The sequence below is a fragment of the Platalea leucorodia genome, assembly GCF_965183815.1.
Source record: "Platalea leucorodia genome assembly, chromosome: 12".
Classification (NCBI taxonomy): Eukaryota; Metazoa; Chordata; class Aves; order Pelecaniformes; family Threskiornithidae; genus Platalea; species Platalea leucorodia.
Genome location: NC_138834.1, coordinates 11,176,022 through 11,193,439, shown reverse-complemented (window position 1 = coordinate 11,193,439; position 17,418 = coordinate 11,176,022).

Genomic DNA, 17,418 nt, shown 5'->3' with positions numbered 1-17,418 from the left:
GTTTCCATCCTGGCACCTTGGGTGTGGGAGAAATTGATGGACGTTTTCATTTTTGGAGCTGTGCTCTGGCTTACGTCTCCAGTGTGGCCGAGTGCATGGTTGACGTTTGGTATGCTGGGGAATCCCAGAGGCTTTTTGTTTTTGGGGCTGTGAATGCGGTTGCAGGGAGCAGTGAAGACCAGCAAGAACTTTACGTGCTGTCCTTCTTTGCTGTGAGAGAAATCGCTGGACGTTTGCAATGTGGGAGCTGGGCTCTGGCTGAAGTCCCCAGTGTGGCCGAGTGCATGGTTGGCCTTTAGTATGCTGGGGAAGGCCAGAGCTGTTTTTTTTGTGGGGCTGGGAATGCGGTTGCAGGGAGCAGTGAAGACCAGCAAGAGGTTTCCATCCTGGCACCTTGGGTGTGGGAGAAATTGCTGGACGTTTGCAATGTGGGAGCTGGGCTCTGGCTAAAGTCACCAGTCTGGCTGAGTGTATGGTTGGCTTTTAGTATACTGGGGAAGCCCAGAGCCATTGTGTTTGTGGTGCTGGGAATGCGGTTGCAGGGAGCAGTGAAGAGCAGCAAGAGGTTTCCATCCTGGCACCTTGGGTGTGGGAGAAATTGCAGGACGTTTGCAATGTGGGAGCTGGGCTCTGGCTGAAGTCCCCAGTGTGGCCGAGTGCATGTTTGGCCTTTACTATGCTGGGGAAGGCCAGAGCTGTTTTTTTTGTGGGGCTGGGAATGCGGTTGCAGGGAGCAGTGAAGACCAGGAACAGGTTTCCGTCCTGGCACCCTTGGTGTGGGAGAAATTGCTGGACGTTTGCAATGTGGGAGCTGGGCTCTGGCTGAAGTCCCCAGTGTGGCCGAGTGCGTGGTTGGCCTTTAGTATGCTGGGGAAGCCCAGAGCCGTTTTGTTTTTGGGGCTGGGAATGCTGTTGCAGGGAGCAGTGAAGACCAGCAAGAGGTTTCCGTCCTGGCACCTTGGGTGTGGGAGAAATTGCTGGACGTTTGCAATGTGGGAGCTGGGCTCTGGCATAAGTCACCAGTCTGGCCGAGTGCATGGTTGGCCTTTAGTATGCTGGGGAAGCCCAGAGCCATTGTGTTTTTGTGTCTGGGACTGCGGTTGCAGGCAGCAGTGAAGAGCAGCAAGAGGTTTCCTTCCTGTCTCCTTGGGTGTGGGAGAAATGGCCGAATCTTTGCAGTGTGGGAGCTGGGCTCTGGCTGAAGTCACCAGTCTGGCTGAGTGCATGTTTGGCCTTTAGTATACTGGGGAAGCCCAGAGCCGTTGTGTTTGTGGTGCTGGGAATGCGGTTGCAGGGAGCCGTGAAGACCAGCAAGAGGTTTCCGTCCTGGCACCTTGGGTGTGGGAGAAATTGCAGGACGTTTGCAATGTGGGAGCTGGGCTCTGGCTGAAGTCCCCAGTGTGGCCGAGTGCATGGTTGGCCTTTAGTATGCTGGGGAAGCCCAGAGCTGCTTTGTTTGTGGGGATGGGAATGCGGTTGCAGGGAGCAGTGAAGACCAGCAAGAGGTTTCCGTCCTGGCACCTTGGGTGTGGGAGAAATTGCTGGACGTTTCAATGTGGGAGCTGGGCTCTGGCATAAGTCACCAGTCTGGCTGAGGGCATGGTTGGCCTTTACTAAGCCGGGGAGGCCCAGATCCATTGTATGTTTGGGGCTGTTAATGCGGTTGCAGGGAGCAGTGAAGAGCAGCAAGAGGTTTCCATCCTGGCACCTTGGGTGTGGGAGAAATCGCTGGACGTTTGCAATATGGGAGCTGGGCTCTGGCTGAAGTCACCAGTGTGGCTTAGTGCATGGTTGGCCTTTAGTACGCTGGGGAAAGCCAGAGCAGCTTTGTTTGTGGGGCTGGGAATGCGGTTGCAGGGAGCAGTGAAGACCAGCAAGAGGTTTCCATCCTGGCACCTTTGGTGTGGGGGAAATTACTGGACGTTTGCAATGTGGGAGCTGGGCTCTGGCTAAAGTCCCCAGTGTGGCCGAGTGCATGGTTGGCCTTTAGTATGCTGGGGAAGCCCAGAGCTGTTTTTTTTGTGGGGCTGGGAATGCGGTTGCAGGGAGCAGTGAAGACCAGCAAGAGGTTTCCGTCCTGGCACCTTGGGTGTGGGAGAAATTGCTGGACGTTTGCAATGTGGGAGCTGGGCTCTGGCTGAAGTCACCAGTGTGGCTGAGGGCATGGTTGGCCTTTAGTATGCTGGGGAAGCCCAGAGCCGTTGTGTTTGTGTGTCTGGGACTGCGGTTGCAGGGAGCAGTGAAGAGAAGCAAGAGGTTTCCGTCCTGGCACCTTGGGTGTGGGAGAAATTGCAGGACGTTTGCAATGTGGGAGCTGGGCTCTGGCTGAAGTCACCAGTGTGGCCGAGTGCATGGTTGGCCTTTAGTATGCTGCGGAAGCCCAGAGCTGCTTTGTTTGTGGGGCTGGGAATGCGGTTGCAGGGAGCAGTGAAGACCAGCAAGAGGTTTCCCTCCTGGCACCTTGGGTGTGGGAGAAATTGCTGGACGTTTCAATGTGGGAGCTGGGCTCTGGCATAAGTCACCAGTCTGGCTGAGGGCATGGTTGGCCTTTACTAAGCCGGGGAGGCCCAGATCCATTGTATGTTTGGGGCTGTGAATGCTGTTGCAGGGAGCAGTGAAGACCAGGAACAGGTTTCCGTCCTGGCACCTTGGGTGTGGGAGAAATTCCTGGACGTTTCAATGTGGGAGCTGGGCTCTGGCTTACGTCACCAGTGTGGCCGAGTGCATGGTTGACCTTTGGTATGCTGGGGAATCCCAGAGGCTTTTTGTTTTTGGGGCTGTGAATGCGGTTGCAGGGAGCAGTGAAGACCAGCAAGAACTTTACGTGCTGTCATTCTTTGCTGTGAGAGAAATCGCTGGACGTTTGCAATGTGGGAGCTGGGCTCTGGCTGAAGTCCCCAGTGTGGCCGAGTGCATGGTTGGCCTTTAGTATGCTGGGGAAGCCCAGAGCCGTTTTTTTTGTGGGGCTGGGAATGCGGTTGCAGGGAGCAGTGAAGGCCAGCAAGAGGTTTCCTTCCTGGCACCTTGGGTGTGGGAGAAATGGCCGAATCTTTGCAGTGTGGGAGCTGGGCTCTGGCTGAAGTCACCAGTCTGGCTGAGTGCATGTTTGGCCTTTAGTATACTGGGGAAGCCCAGAGCCGTTGTGTTTGTGGTGCTGGGAATGCGGTTGCAGGGAGCCGTGAAGACCAGCAAGAGGTTTCCGTCCTGGCACCTTGGGTGTGGGAGAAATTGCAGGACGTTTGCAATGTGGGAGCTGGGCTCTGGCTGAAGTCCCCAGTGTGGCCGAGTGCGTGGTTGGCCTTTACTATGCTGGGGAAGGTCAGAGCCATTTTGTTTGTGGGGCTGGGAATGCGGTTGCAGGGAGCAGTGAAGACCAGCAAGAGGTTTCCGTCCTGGCACCTTGGGTGTGGGAGAAATTGCAGGACGTTTGCAATGTGGGAGCTGGGCTCTGGCATAAGTCACCAGTCTGGCTGAGGGCATGGTTGGCCTTTACTAAGCCGGGGAGGCCCAGATCCATTGTATGTTTGGGGCTGTGAATGCTGTTGCAGGGAGCAGTGAAGAGCAGCAAGAGGTTTCCATCCTGGCACCTTGGGTGTGGGAGAAATCGCTGGACGTTTGCAATATGGGAGCTGGGCTCTGGCTGAAGTCACCAGTGTGGCTTAGTGCATGGTTGGCCTTTAGTACGCTGGGGAAAGCCAGAGCTGCTTTGTTTGTGGGGCTGGGAATGCGGTTGCAGGGAGCAGTGAAGACCAGCAAGAGGTTTCCATCCTGGCACCTTTGGTGTGGGAGAAATTGCTGGACGTTTGCAATGTGGGAGCTGGGCTCTGGCTGAAGTCCCCAGTGTGGCCGAGTGCATGGTTGGCCTTTAGTATGCTGGGGAAGGCCAGAGCTGGTTTTTTTGTGGGGCTGGGAATGCGGTTGCAGGGAGCAGTGAAGACCAGCAAGAGGTTTCCGTCCTGGCACCTTGGGTGTGGGAGAAATTGCTGGACGTTTGCAATGTGGGAGCTGGGCTCTGGCTGAAGTCACCAGTGTGGCCGAGTGCATGGTTGGCCTTTAGTATGCTGGGGAAGCCCAGAGCCGTTGTGTTTTTGTGTCTGGGACTGCGGTTGCAGGGAGCAGTGAAGAGAAGCAAGAGGTTTCCGTCCTGGCACCTTGGGTGTGGGAGAAATTGCAGGACGTTTGCAATGTGGGAGCTGGGCTCTGGCTGAAGTCACCAGTGTGGCCGAGTGCATGGTTGGCCTTTAGTATGCTGCGGAAGCCCAGAGCTGCTTTGTTTCTGGGGCTGGGAATGCGGTTGCAGGGAGCAGTGAAGACCAGCAAGAGGTTTCCGTCCTGGCACCTTGGGTGTGGGAGAAATTGCAGGACGTTTGCAATGTGGGAGCTGGGCTCTGGCATAAGTCACCAGTCTGGCTGAGGGCATGGTTGGCCTTTACTAAGCCGGGGAGGCCCAGATCCATTGTATGTTTGGGGCTGTGAATGCTGTTGCAGGGAGCAGTGAAGACCAGCAAGAGGTTTCCATCCTGGCACCTTGGGTGTGGGAGAAATTCCTGGACGTTTCAATGTGGGAGCTGGGCTCTGGCTTACGTCACCAGTGTGGCCGAGTGCATGGTTGACCTTTGGTATGCTGGGGAATCCCAGAGGCTTTTTGTTTTTGGGGCTGTGAATGCGGTTGCAGGGAGCAGTGAAGAGCAGCAAGAACTTTACGTGCTGTCATTCTTTGCTGTGAGAGAAATCGCTGGACGTTTGCAATGTGGGAGCTGGGCTCTGGCTGAAGTCCCCAGTGTGGCCGAGTGCGTGATTGGCCTTTACTATGCTGGGGAAGCCCAGAGCCGTTTTTTTTGTGGGGCTGGGAATGCGGTTGCAGGGAGCAGTGAAGAGCAGCAAGAGGTTTCCATCCTGGCACCTTGGGTGTGGGAGAAATTGCTGGACGTTTCAATGTGGGAGCTGGGCTCTGGCATAAGTCACCAGTCTGGCTGAGGGCATGGTTGGCCTTTACTAAGCCGGGGAGGCCCAGATCCATTGTATGTTTGGGACTGTGAATGCTGTTGCAGGGAGCAGTGAAGACCAGCAAGAGGTTTCCATCCTGGCACGTTGGGTGTGGGAGAAATTGCTGGACGTTTGCAATGTGGGAGCTGGGCTCTGGCATAAGTCACCAGTGTGGCTGAGGGCATGGTTGGCCTTTACTAAGCCGGGGAAGACCAGTGCCATTGTGTTTTTCTGTCTGGGAATGAGGTTGCAGGGAGCAGTGAAGACCAGGAACAGGTTTCCGTCCTGGCACCTTGTGTGTGGGAGAAATTGCTGGACGTTTGCAATGTGGGAGCTGGGCTCTGGCTGAAGTCACCAGTGTGGCCGAGTGCATGGTTGGCCTTTAGTATGCTGGGGAAGCCCAGAGCCATTGTGTTTTTGTGTCTGGGACTGCAGTTGCAGGCAGCAGTGAAGAGCAGCAAGAGGTTTCCGTCCTGGCACCTTGGGTGTGGGAGAAATGGCCGAATGTTTGCAATGTGGGAGCTGGGCTCTGGCTAAAGTCACCAGTCTGGCTGAGTGTATGGTTGGCTTTTAGTATACTGGGGAAGCCCAGAGCCATTGTGTTTGTGGTGCTGGGAATGCGGTTGCAGGGAGCAGTGAAGACCAGCAAGAGGTTTCCATCCTGGCACCTTGGGTGTGGGAGAAATTGCAGGACGTTTGCAATGTGGGAGCTGGGCTCTGGCTGAAGTCCCCAGTGTGGCCGAGTGCATGGTTGGCCTTTAGTATGCTGGGGAAGGCCAGAGCTGTTTTTTTTGTGGGGCTGGGAATGCGGTTGCAGGGAGCAGTGAAGACCAGCAAGAGGTTTCCATCCTGGCACCTTGGGTGTGGGAGAAATTGCTGGACGTTTGCAATGTGGGAGCTGGGCTCTGGCTGAAGTCACCAGTCTGGCCGAGTGCGTGGTTGGCCTTTAGTATGCTGGGGAAGCCCAGAGCCGTTGTGTTTTTGTGTCTGGGACTGCGGTTGCAGGCAGCAGTGAAGAGCAGCAAGAGGTTTCCGTCCTGGCACCTTGGGTGTGGGAGAAATTGCAGGACGTTTGCAATGTGGGAGCTGGGCTCTGGCTGAAGTCCCCAGTCTGGCCGAGTGCATGTTTGGCCTTTACTATGCTGGGGAATCCCAGAGGCTTTTTCTTTTTGGGGCTGTGAATGCGGTTGCAGGGAGCAGTGAAGAGCAGCAAGAGGTTTCCATCCTGGCACCTTGGGTGTGGGAGAAATTGCAGGACGTTTGCAATGTGGGAGCTGGGCTCTGGCTGAAGTCCCCAGTGTGGCCGAGTGCATGTTTGGCCTTTAGTATGCTGGGGAAGCCCAGAGCTGTTTTTTTTTGTGGGGCTGGGAATGCGGTTGCAGGGAGCAGTGAAGACCAGCAAGAGGTTTCCGTCCTGGCACCTTGGGTGTGGGAGAAATTGCTGGACGTTTGCAATGTGGGAGCTGGGCTCTGGCATAATTCACCAGTCTGGCTGAGGGCATGGTTGGCCTTTACTAAGCCGGGGAAGACCAGTGCCATTGTGTTTTTCTGTCTGGGAATGAGGTTGCAGGGAGCAGTGAAGACCAGGAACAGGTTTCCATCCTGGCACCTTGGGTGTGGGAGAAATTGATGGACGTTTTCATTTTTGGAGCTGTGCTCTGGCTTACGTCTCCAGTGTGGCCGAGTGCATGGTTGACGTTTGGTATGCTGGGGAATCCCAGAGGCTTTTTGTTTTTGGGGCTGTGAATGCGGTTGCAGGGAGCAGTGAAGACCAGCAAGAACTTTACGTGCTGTCCTTCTTTGCTGTGAGAGAAATCGCTGGACGTTTGCAATGTGGGAGCTGGGCTCTGGATGAAGTCACCAGTGTGGCCGAGTGCGTGGTTGGCCTTTAGTATGCTGGGGAAGCCCAGAGCCGTTTTGTTTGTGGGGCTGGGAATGCGGTTGCAGGGAGCAGTGAAGACCAGGAACAGGTTTCCATCCTGACACCTTGGGTGTGGGAGAAATTGCTGGACGTTTGCAATGTCGGAGCTGGGCTCTGGCATAAGTCACCAGTCTGGCTGAGGGCATGGTTGCCCTTTACTAAGCCGGGGAGGCCCAGATCCATTGTATGCTTGGGGCTGTGAATGCGGTTGCAGGGAGCAGTGAAGACCAGCAAGAGGTTTCCATCCTGGCACCTTGGGTGTGGGAGAAATCGCCGAATGTTTGCAATGTGGGAGCTGGGCTCTGGCTGAAGTCACCAGTATGGCTGAGTGCATTGTTGGCCTTTAGTATGCTGGGGAAGACCAGAGCCATTGTGTTTTTCTGTCTGGGAATGAGGTTGCAGGGAGCAGTGAAGACCAGGAACAGGTTTCCGTCCTGGCCCCCTTGGTGTGGGAGAAATCGCTGGACGTTTTCATTTTTGGAGCTGTGCTGTGGCTTACGTCACCAGTGTGGCCGAGTGTGTGGTTGGCCTTTGGTATGCTGGGGAATCCCAGAGGCTTTTTGTTTTTGGGGCTGTGAATGCGGTTGCAGGGAGCAGTGAAGACCAGCAAGAACTTTACGTGCTGTCATTCTTTGCTGTGAGAGAAATCGCTGGACGTTTGCAATGTGGGAGCTGGGCTCTGGCTGAAGTCACCAGTGTGGCCGAGTGCGTGGTTGGCCTTTAGTATGCTGGGGAAGCCCAGAGCCGTTTTGTTTGTGGGGCTGGGAATGCGGTTGCAGGGAGCAGTGAAGACCAGCAAGAGGTTTCCATCCTGGCACCTTGGGTGTGGGAGAAATCGCTGGACGTTTGCAATGTGGGAGCTGGGCACTGGCTGAAGTCACCAGTGTGGCCGAGTGTATGGTTGGCCTTTAGTATGCTGGGAAAGCCCAGAGCCATTGTGTTTGTGGTGCTGGGAATGCGGTTGCAGGGAGCAGTGAAGACTAGCAGGAGGTTTCCGTCCTGGCACCTTGGGTGTGGGAGAAATTGCTGGACGTTTGCAATGTGGGAGCTGGGCTCTGGCATAAGTCACCAGTCTGGCTGAGGGCATGGTTGGCCTTTACTAAGCCGGGGAAGACCAGTGCCATTGTGTTTTTCTGTCTGGGAATGAGGTTGCAGGGAGCAGTGAAGACCAGCAAGAGGTTTCCGTCCTGGCACCTTGGGTGTGGGAGAAATTGCTGGACGTTTGCAATGTGGGAGCTGGGCTCTGGCATAAGTCACCAGTCTGGCTGAGGGCATGGTTGGCCTTTACTAAGCCGGGGAAGACCAGTGCCATTGTGTTTTTCTGTCTGGGAATGAGGTTGCAGGGAGCAGTGAAGACCAGCAAGAGGTTTCCGTCCTGGCACCCTTGGTGTGGGAGAAATTGCTGGACGTTTTCATTTTTGGAGCTGTGCTCTGGCTTACGTCTCCACTGTGGCCGAGTGCATGGTTGACCTTTGGTATGCTGGGGAATCCCAGAGGCTTTTTGTTTTTGGGGATGGGAATGCGGTTGCAGGGAGCAGTGAATTCCAGCAAGAACTTTACATGCTGTCATTCTTTGCTGTGGGAGAAATTGCTGGACGTTTCAATGTGGGAGCTGGGCTCTGGCTGAAGTCCCCAGTGTGGCCAAGTGCATGTTTGGCCTTTACTATGCTGGGGAAGGCCAGAGCTGCTTTGTTTGTGTGTCTGGGAATGCGGTTGCAGGGAGCTGTGAAGACCAGGAACAGGTTTCCGTCCTGGCACCTTGGGTGTGGGAGAAATTGCTGGACATTTGCAATGTGGGAGCTGGGCTCTGGCTGAAGTCACCAGTGTGGCCGAGTGCATGGTTGGCCTTTAGTATGCTGGGGAAGCCCAGAGCCGTTGTGTTTTTGTGTCTGGGACTGCGGTTGCAGGCAGCAGTGAAGAGCAGCAAGAGGTTTCCGTCCTGGCACCTTGGGTGTGGGAGAAATGGCCGAATGTTTGCAATGTGGGAGCTGGGCTCTGGCTGAAGTTACCAGTCTGGCTGAGTGTATGGTTGGCCTTTAGTATACTGGGGAAGCCTAGAGCCGTTGTGTTTGTGGTGCTGGGAATGCGGTTGCAGGGAGCAGTGAAGACCAGCAAGAGGTTTCCATCCTGGCACCTTGGATGTGGGAGAAATTGCAGGACGTTTGCAATGTGGGAGCTGGGCTCTGGCTGAAGTCCCCAGTGTGGCCGAGTGCATGTTTGGCCTTTAGTATGCTGGGGAAGGCCAGAGCTGTTTTGTTTGTGGGGCTGGGAATGCGGTTGCAGGGAGCAGTGAAGACCAGCAAGAGGTTTCCGTCCTGGCACCTTGGGTGTGGGAGAAATTGCTGGACGTTTGCAATGTGGGAGCTGGGCTCTGGCATAAGTCACCAGTCTGGCTGAGGGCATGGTTGGCCTTTACTAAGCCGGGGAAGACCAGTGCCATTGTGTTTTTCTGTCTGGGAATGAGGTTGCAGGGAGCAGTGAAGACCAGGAACAGGTTTCCATCCTGGCACCTTGGGTGTGGGAGAAATTGATGGACGTTTTCATTTTTGGAGCTGTGCTCTGGCTTACGTCTCCAGTGTGGCCGAGTGCATGGTTGACCTTTGGTATGCTGGGGAATCCCAGAGGCTTTTTGTTTTTGGGGCTGTGAATGCGGTTGCAGGGAGCAGTGAAGACCAGCAAGAACTTTACGTGCTGTCATTCTTTGCTGTGAGAGAAATCGCTGGACGTTTGCAATGTGGGAGCTGGGCTCTGGCTGAAGTCACCAGTGTGGCCGAGTGCGTTGTTGGCCTTTAGTATGCTGGGGAAGCCCAGAGCCGTTTTGTTTGTGGGGCTGGGAATGCGGTTGCAGGGAGCAGTGAAGACCAGGAACAGGTTTCCATCCTGGCACCTTGGGTGTGGGAGAAATTGCTGGACGTTTGCAATGTGGGAGCTGGGCTCTGGCATAAGTCACCAGTCTGGCTGAGGGCATGGTTGGCCTTTACTAAGCCGGGGAGGCCCATATCCATTGTATGTTTGGGGCTGGGAATGCGGTTGCAGGGAGCAGTGAAGAGCAGCAAGAGGTTTCCATCCTGGCACCTTGGGTGTGGGAGAAATTGATGGACATTTGCAATGTGGGAGCTGGGCTCTGGCTGAAGTCACCAGTGTGGCTGAGTGCATTGTTGGCCTTTAGTATGCTGGGGAAGACCAGAGCCATTGTGTTTTTCTGTCTGGGAATGAGGTTGCAGGGAGCAGTGAAGACCAGGAACAGGTTTCCGTCCTGGCCCCCTTGGTGTGGGAGAAATCGCTGGACGTTTTCATTTTTGGAGCTGTGCTCTGGCTTACGTCACCAGTGTGGCCGAGTGCGTGGTTGGCCTTTGGTATGCTAGGGAATCCCAGATCTGCTTTGTTTGTGGGGCTGTGAATGCGGTTGCAGGGAGCAGTGAAGACCAGCAAGAACTTTACGTGCTGTCATTCTTTGCTGTGAGAGAAATCGCTGGACGTTTGCAATGTGGGAGCTGTGCTCTGGCTGAAGTCACCAGTGTGGCCGAGTGCGTGGTTGGCCTTTAGTATGCTGGGGAAGCCCAGAGCCGTTTTGTTTGTGGGGCTGGGAATGCGGTTGCAGGGAGCAGTGAAGACCAGCAAGAGGTTTCCCTCCTGGCACCTTGGGTGTGGGAGAAATCGCTGGACGTTTGCAATGTGGGAGCTGGGCTCTGTCTGAAGTCACCAGTGTGGCCGAGTGTATGGTTGGCCTTTAGTATGCTGGGAAAGCCCAGAGCCATTGTGTTTGTGTGTCTGGGAATGCGGTTGCAGGGAGCAGTGAATTCCAGCAAGAACTTTACATGCTGTCATTCTTTGCTGTGGGAGAAATCGCTGGACGTTTGCAATGTGGGATCTGGGCTCTGGCTGAAGTCCCCAGTGTGGCCGAGTGCATGTTTGGCCTTTAGTATGCTGGGGAAGACCAGAGCCATTGTGTTTTTCTGTCTGGGAATGAGGTTGCAGGGAGCAGTGAAGACCAGGAACAGGTTTCCGTCCTGGCCCCCTTGGTGTGGGAGAAATCGCTGGACGTTTTAATTTTTGGAGCTGTGCTGTGGCTTACGTCACCAGTGTGGCCGAGTGCGTGGTTGGCCTTTGGTATGCTGGGGAAGCCCAGAGGCTTTTTGTTTTTGGGGCTGTGAATGCGGTTGCAGGGAGCAGTGAAGACCAGTAAGAACTTTACATGCTGTCATTCTTTGCTGTGAGAGAAATCGCTGGACGTTTGCAATGTGGGAGCTGGGCTCTGGCTGAAGTCACCAGTGTGGCCGAGTGCGTGGTTGGCCTTTAGTATGCTGGGGAAGCCCAGAGCCGTTTTGTTTGTGGGGCTGGGAATGCGGTTGCAGGGAGCAGTGAAGACCAGCAAGAGGTTTCCATCCTGGCACCTTGGGTGTGGGAGAAATCGCTGGACGTTTGCAATGTGGGAGCTGGGCTCTGTCTGAAGTCACCAGTGTGGCCGAGTGTATGGTTGGCCTTTAGTATGCTGGGAAAGCCCAGAGCCATTGTGTTTGTGTGTCTGGGAATGCGGTTGCAGGGAGCAGTGAATTCCAGCAAGAACTTTACATGCTGTCATTCTTTGCTGTGGGAGAAATCGCTGGACGTTTGCAATGTGGGAGCTGGGCTCTGGCTGAAGTCACCAGTGTGGCCGAGTGTATGGTTGGCCTTTAGTATGCTGGGAAAGCCCAGAGCCATTGTGTTTCTGGGGCTGGGAATGCGGTTGCAGGGAGCAGTGAATTCCAGCAAGAACTTTACATGCTGTCGTTCTTTGCTGTGGGAGAAATCGCTGGACGTTTGCAATGTGGGAGCTGGGCTCTGGCTGAAGTCCCCAGTCTGGCCGAGTGCATGTTTGGCCTTTACTATGCTGGGGAAGGCCAGAGCCGTTTTTTTTGTAGGGCTGGGCATGCGGTTTCAGGGAGCTGTGAAGACCAGGAACAGGTTTCCGTCCTGGCACCTTGGGTGTGGGAGAAATTGCTGGACGTTTGCAATGTGGGAGCTGGGCTCTGGCTGAAGTCCCCAGTGTGGCCGAGTGCATGGTTGGCCTTTAGTATGCTGGGGAAGGCCAGAGCTGGTTTTTTTGTGGGGCTGGGAATGCGGTTGCAGGGAGCAGTGAAGACCAGCAAGAGGTTTCCATCCTGGCACCTTGGGTGTGGGAGAAATTGCTGGACGTTTGCAATGTGGGAGCTGGGCTCTGGCTGAAGTCACCAGTCTGGCCGAGTGCGTGGTTGGCCTTTAGTATGCTGGGGAAGCCCAGAGCCGTTGTGTTTTTGTGTCTGGGACTGCGGTTGCAGGCAGCAGTGAAGAGCAGCAAGAGGTTTCCGTCCTGGCACCTTGGGTGTGGGAGAAATTGCAGGACGTTTGCAATGTGGGAGCTGTGCTCTGGCTGAAGTCACCAGTGTGGCCGAGTGCGTGGTTGGCCTTTAGTATGCTGGGGAAGCCCAGAGCCGTTTTGTTTGTGGGGCTGGGAATGCGGTTGCAGGGAGCAGTGAAGAGCAGCAAGAGGTTTCCATCCTGGCACCTTGGGTGTGGGAGAAATTGCAGGACGTTTGCAATGTGGGAGCTGGGCACTGGCTGAAGTCACCAGTGTGGCCGAGTGTATGGTTGGCCTTTAGTATGCTGGGGAAGCCCAGAGCCATTGTGTTTGTGTGTCTGGGAATGCGGTTGCAGGGAGCAGTGAATTCCAGCAAGAACTTTACATGCTGTCATTCTTTGCTGTGGGAGAAATCGCTGGACGTTTGCAATGTGGGAGCTGGGCTCTGGCTGAAGTCCCCAGTCTGGCCGAGTGCATGGTTGGCCTTTAGTATGCTGGGGAAGCCCAGAGCCGTTGTGTTTTTGTGTCTGGGACTGCGGTTGCAGGCAGCAGTGAAGAGCAGCAAGAGGTTTCCATCCTGGCACCTTGGGTGTGGGAGAAATGGCCGAATGTTTGCAATGTGGGAGCTGGGCTCTGGCTAAAGTCACCAGTCTGGCTGAGTGTATGGTTGGCTTTTAGTATACTGGGGAAGCCCAGAGCCATTGTGTTTGTGGTGCTGGGAATGCGGTTGCAGGGAGCAGTGAAGAGCAGCAAGAGGTTTCCATCCTGGCACCTTGGGTGTGGGAGAAATTGCAGGACGTTTGCAATGTGGGAGCTGGGCTCTGGCTGAAGTCCCCAGTGTGGCCGAGTGCATGTTTGGCCTTTACTATGCTGGGGAAGGCCAGAGCTGTTTTTTTTGTGGGGCTGGGAATGCGGTTGCAGGGAGCAGTGAAGACCAGGAACAGGTTTCCGTCCTGGCACCCTTGGTGTGGGAGAAATTGCTGGACGTTTGCAATGTGGGAGCTGGGCTCTGGCTGAAGTCCCCAGTGTGGCCGAGTGCGTGGTTGGCCTTTAGTATGCTGGGGAAGCCCAGAGCCGTTTTGTTTTTGGGGCTGGGAATGCTGTTGCAGGGAGCAGTGAAGAGCAGCAAGAGGTTTCCGTCCTGGCACCTTGGGTGTGGGAGAAATTGCTGGACGTTTGCAATGTGGGAGCTGGGCTCTGGCATAAGTCACCAGTCTGGCCGAGTGCATGGTTGGCCTTTAGTATGCTGGGGAAGCCCAGAGCCATTGTGTTTTTGTGTCTGGGACTGCGGTTGCAGGCAGCAGTGAAGAGCAGCAAGAGGTTTCCTTCCTGTCTCCTTGGGTGTGGGAGAAATGGCCGAATCTTTGCAGTGTGGGAGCTGGGCTCTGGCTGAAGTCACCAGTCTGGCTGAGTGCATGTTTGGCCTTTAGTATACTGGGGAAGCCCAGAGCCGTTGTGTTTGTGGTGCTGGGAATGCGGTTGCAGGGAGCCGTGAAGACCAGCAAGAGGTTTCCGTCCTGGCACCTTGGGTGTGGGAGAAATTGCAGGACGTTTGCAATGTGGGAGCTGGGCTCTGGCTGAAGTCCCCAGTGTGGCCGAGTGCATGGTTGGCCTTTAGTATGCTGGGGAAGCCCAGAGCTGCTTTGTTTGTGGGGATGGGAATGCGGTTGCAGGGAGCAGTGAAGACCAGCAAGAGGTTTCCGTCCTGGCACCTTGGGTGTGGGAGAAATTGCTGGACGTTTCAATGTGGGAGCTGGGCTCTGGCATAAGTCACCAGTCTGGCTGAGGGCATGGTTGGCCTTTACTAAGCCGGGGAGGCCCAGATCCATTGTATGTTTGGGGCTGTTAATGCGGTTGCAGGGAGCAGTGAAGAGCAGCAAGAGGTTTCCATCCTGGCACCTTGGGTGTGGGAGAAATCGCTGGACGTTTGCAATATGGGAGCTGGGCTCTGGCTGAAGTCACCAGTGTGGCTTAGTGCATGGTTGGCCTTTAGTACGCTGGGGAAAGCCAGAGCAGCTTTGTTTGTGGGGCTGGGAATGCGGTTGCAGGGAGCAGTGAAGACCAGCAAGAGGTTTCCATCCTGGCACCTTTGGTGTGGGGGAAATTACTGGACGTTTGCAATGTGGGAGCTGGGCTCTGGCTGAAGTCCCCAGTGTGGCCGAGTGCATGGTTGGCCTTTAGTATGCTGGGGAAGCCCAGAGCTGTTTTTTTTGTGGGGCTGGGAATGCGGTTGCAGGGAGCAGTGAAGACCAGCAAGAGGTTTCCGTCCTGGCACCTTGGGTGTGGGAGAAATTGCTGGACGTTTGCAATGTGGGAGCTGGGCTCTGGCTGAAGTCACCAGTGTGGCTGAGGGCATGGTTGGCCTTTAGTATGCTGGGGAAGCCCAGAGCCGTTGTGTTTGTGTGTCTGGGACTGCGGTTGCAGGGAGCAGTGAAGAGAAGCAAGAGGTTTCCGTCCTGGCACCTTGGGTGTGGGAGAAATTGCAGGACGTTTGCAATGTGGGAGCTGGGCTCTGGCTGAAGTCACCAGTGTGGCCGAGTGCATGGTTGGCCTTTAGTATGCTGGGGAAGCCCAGAGCTGCTTTGTTTGTGGGGCTGGGAATGCGGTTGCAGGGAGCAGTGAAGACCAGCAAGAGGTTTCCCTCCTGGCACCTTGGGTGTGGGAGAAATTGCTGGACGTTTCAATGTGGGAGCTGGGCTCTGGCATAAGTCACCAGTCTGGCTGAGGGCATGGTTGGCCTTTACTAAGCCGGGGAGGCCCAGATCCATTGTATGTTTGGGGCTGTGAATGCTGTTGCAGGGAGCAGTGAAGACCAGGAACAGGTTTCCGTCCTGGCACCTTGGGTGTGGGAGAAATTCCTGGACGTTTCAATGTGGGAGCTGGGCTCTGGCTTACGTCACCAGTGTGGCCGAGTGCATGGTTGACCTTTGGTATGCTGGGGAATCCCAGAGGCTTTTTGTTTTTGGGGCTGTGAATGCGGTTGCAGGGAGCAGTGAAGACCAGCAAGAACTTTACGTGCTGTCATTCTTTGCTGTGAGAGAAATCGCTGGACGTTTGCAATGTGGGAGCTGGGCTCTGGCTGAAGTCCCCAGTGTGGCCGAGTGCATGGTTGGCCTTTAGTATGCTGGGGAAGCCCAGAGCCGTTTTTTTTGTGGGGCTGGGAATGCGGTTGCAGGGAGCAGTGAAGGCCAGCAAGAGGTTTCCTTCCTGGCACCTTGGGTGTGGGAGAAATGGCCGAATCTTTGCAGTGTGGGAGCTGGGCTCTGGCTGAAGTCACCAGTCTGGCTGAGTGCATGTTTGGCCTTTAGTATACTGGGGAAGCCCAGAGCCGTTGTGTTTGTGGTGCTGGGAATGCGGTTGCAGGGAGCCGTGAAGACCAGCAAGAGGTTTCCGTCCTGGCACCTTGGGTGTGGGAGAAATTGCAGGACGTTTGCAATGTGGGAGCTGGGCTCTGGCTGAAGTCCCCAGTGTGGCCGAGTGCGTGGTTGGCCTTTACTATGCTGGGGAAGGTCAGAGCCATTTTGTTTGTGGGGCTGGGAATGCGGTTGCAGGGAGCAGTGAAGACCAGCAAGAGGTTTCCGTCCTGTCTCCTTGGGTGTGGGAGAAATGGTCGAATGTTTGCAATGTGGGAGCTGGGCTCTGGCATAAGTCACCAGTCTGGCTGAGGGCATGGTTGGCCTTTACTAAGCCGGGGAGGCCCAGATCCATTGTATGTTTGGGGCTGTTAATGCGGTTGCAGGGAGCAGTGAAGAGCAGCAAGAGGTTTCCATCCTGGCACCTTGGGTGTGGGAGAAATCGCTGGACGTTTGCAATATGGGAGCTGGGCTCTGGCTGAAGTCACCAGTGTGGCTTAGTGCATGGTTGGCCTTTTGTACGCTGGGGAAAGCCAGAGCTGCTTTGTTTGTGGGGCTGGGAATGCGGTTGCAGGGAGCAGTGAAGACCAGCAAGAGGTTTCCATCCTGGCACCTTTGGTGTGGGAGAAATTGCTGGACGTTTGCAATGTGGGAGCTGGGCTCTGGCTGAAGTCCCCAGTGTGGCCGAGTGCATGGTTGGCCTTTAGTATGCTGGGGAAGGCCAGAGCTGGTTTTTTTGTGGGGCTGGGAATGCGGTTGCAGGGAGCAGTGAAGACCAGCAAGAGGTTTCCGTCCTGGCACCTTGGGTGTGGGAGAAATTGCAGGACGTTTGCAATGTGGGAGCTGGGCTCTGGCTGAAGTCACCAGTGTGGCCGAGTGCATGGTTGGCCTTTAGTATGCTGGGGAAGCCCAGAGCCGTTGTGTTTTTGTGTCTGGGACTGCGGTTGCAGGGAGCAGTGAAGAGAAGCAAGAGGTTTCCGTCCTGGCACCTTGGGTGTGGGAGAAATTGCTGGACGTTTCAATGTGGGAGCTGGGCTCTGGCTGAAGTCACCAGTGTGGCCGAGTGCATGGTTGGCCTTTAGTATGCTGCGGAAGCCCAGAGCTGCTTTGTTTCTGGGGCTGGGAATGCGGTTGCAGGGAGCAGTGAAGACCAGCAAGAGGTTTCCGTCCTGGCACCTTGGGTGTGGGAGAAATTGCAGGACGTTTGCAATGTGGGAGCTGGGCTCTGGCATAAGTCACCAGTCTGGCTGAGGGCATGGTTGGCCTTTACTAAGCCGGGGAGGCCCAGATCCATTGTATGTTTGGGGCTGTGAATGCTGTTGCAGGGAGCAGTGAAGACCAGCAAGAGGTTTCCATCCTGGCACCTTGGGTGTGGGAGAAATTCCTGGACGTTTCAATGTGGGAGCTGGGCTCTGGCTTACGTCACCAGTGTGGCCGAGTGCATGGTTGACCTTTGGTATGCTGGGGAATCCCAGAGGCTTTTTGTTTTTGGGGCTGTGAATGCGGTTGCAGGGAGCAGTGAAGAGCAGCAAGAACTTTACGTGCTGTCATTCTTTGCTGTGAGAGAAATCGCTGGACGTTTGCAATGTGGGAGCTGGGCTCTGGCTGAAGTCCCCAGTGTGGCCGAGTGCGTGATTGGCCTTTACTATGCTGGGGAAGCCCAGAGCCGTTTTTTTTGTGGGGCTGGGAATGCGGTTGCAGGGAGCAGTGAAGAGCAGCAAGAGGTTTCCATCCTGGCACCTTGGGTGTGGGAGAAATTGCTGGACGTTTCAATGTGGGAGCTGGGCTCTGGCATAAGTCACCAGTCTGGCTGAGGGCATGGTTGGCCTTTACTAAGCCGG